The sequence below is a fragment of the Cebus imitator genome, unplaced genomic scaffold, assembly GCF_001604975.1.
Source record: "Cebus imitator isolate Cc_AM_T3 unplaced genomic scaffold, Cebus_imitator-1.0 Scaffold1018, whole genome shotgun sequence".
Taxonomy (NCBI): domain Eukaryota; kingdom Metazoa; phylum Chordata; class Mammalia; order Primates; family Cebidae; genus Cebus; species Cebus imitator.
In genome coordinates, this window is record NW_016108333.1 from 80,676 (window position 1) to 82,438 (window position 1,763).

The window sequence follows — 1,763 nt, forward strand, 5'->3', positions numbered from 1 at the left end:
TCTTGCCCTGTCACCCAAGCTTGAGTTCAGAGGCACAATCTTGCCTCACTGCAACCTCTGCCTCCCAGTTTGAACCAATTCTCCTGTCTCAGCCTCCTGAGTAGCTGGGATTACAGATGTGCACCACCATGCCCAGCTAATTCTTGTATTTTTAGTAGAGAAGGGGTTTCACTATGTTGGCCGGGATGGTCTAGAGCTCCTGGGCTCATGATCCACCATCCTCGGCCTCCCAAGGTGCCAAGATTATAGGGAGGCGTGAGTCCCCGCAACCGGCCTGAGCTTTAGTACTGAGAGGAGCAGCTCTCAAACTGTGGTTCCCAGAGGGGTGGCAGCAGAAGCATCATCACGTGGAAGCTTGCCAGGAATGCACATTCTCAGGCCCCAGGCCCAGATTTGCTGCCTCCAAACTCTTAGGTTGGGGGCCCACAATCTTAACAACACCACCCCAGGTGATTCTGATGCACACTCAAATTTAAGAACCACTGAGCTGGGTGCAATAGCTCACACCTATAATCCCAGCACTTTGGGAGGCTGAGGCATGTTGATCGCCAGAGAACAGGAGATTGAGACCATCCTGGCCAATATGGTGAAACCTGGTCTCTAGTAAAAATACAAAACATTAGTTAGGTGTGGTGGCAGCTGCCTGTAATCCTGGCTACTAGAGAGGCAGAGGCAAAAGAATTGCTTGAACCTGGTGTAGGTTGCAGTGAGCCAAGATTTCTCCACTGCACTCCAGCCTGGGAGACAGAGCAAGTCTCCATCTTGGAAAAAGCAATTAAGAATAATTGACTTAAAGATATGAAGGTCTCTATCCCATCTTTACAAAAAAAAGAAAGAAAAACAGACGATGGACATTCTCCTGGCAATGAAAATTTTCTAAAATTAGATTGTGCTGATGGCTGTGCAATTAGACAAGTTGACTAAAAATCATTGGTATGCTTGAAATGTATAACCTCACCTTACGTAAATTATGTCAACGAAGCACTCATATAACGTTTGACCTGTAGAGGGCAGCAGAGATCATAAGTTCTATTCAGAACAGCTCCTCTCTGCCTTGGGGGACTCCCTGGGATAAAGCCATCCCTTTCACTTAGGAATGAAGTGACTGGAATGAAGAATTGGCCAGCTGGGAATTTCCCCTCAACGGCCTAAAATGCCTATTTAAACAACTGTGGCCAAGCTTAGTTCTAAATTTATACCAATTGGCTGGGTGGGCGGGTCTCTTGAACCACAGAACCAGGAGAAGCCACATCCCCCTCCAAGTCTGGAAGAGATCCTTCTCTCCTTCTCTCTTTTTTTAGATGGAGTCTTCCTCTGTCACCCAGGCTGGGGTGTGGTGGTGCAATCTTTGCTCACTGCAACCTCCACCTCCCAGGTTCAAGCGATTCTCCCGCCTCAGCCTCCCAAGGAGCCTGGATTACAGACACACACCACCACGGTTGGCTAATTTTTGTATTTTTAGTAGAGACAGGGTTTCACCATGTTGGCCAGACTGGTCTTGAACTTCCACCCTCAGGTAATCTGCCCACCTCAGCCTCCCAAAGTTCTGGGATTACAGGAATGAGCCACTGAACCCAGATGGAAGGGATGGTTCTCACAGGGTAAAATGTAAACTAGGATCCATAGTTGACCTTCAAAAGACCCCAATCCTTCCAGGCACTGTGGCTCGTGCCTCTAATCCCAGCACTGTGGGAGGCCAAGGCAGGCAGATCATGAGGTCAGGAGTTTGAGACCAGCCTGACCAATATGGTGAAACCCCATCT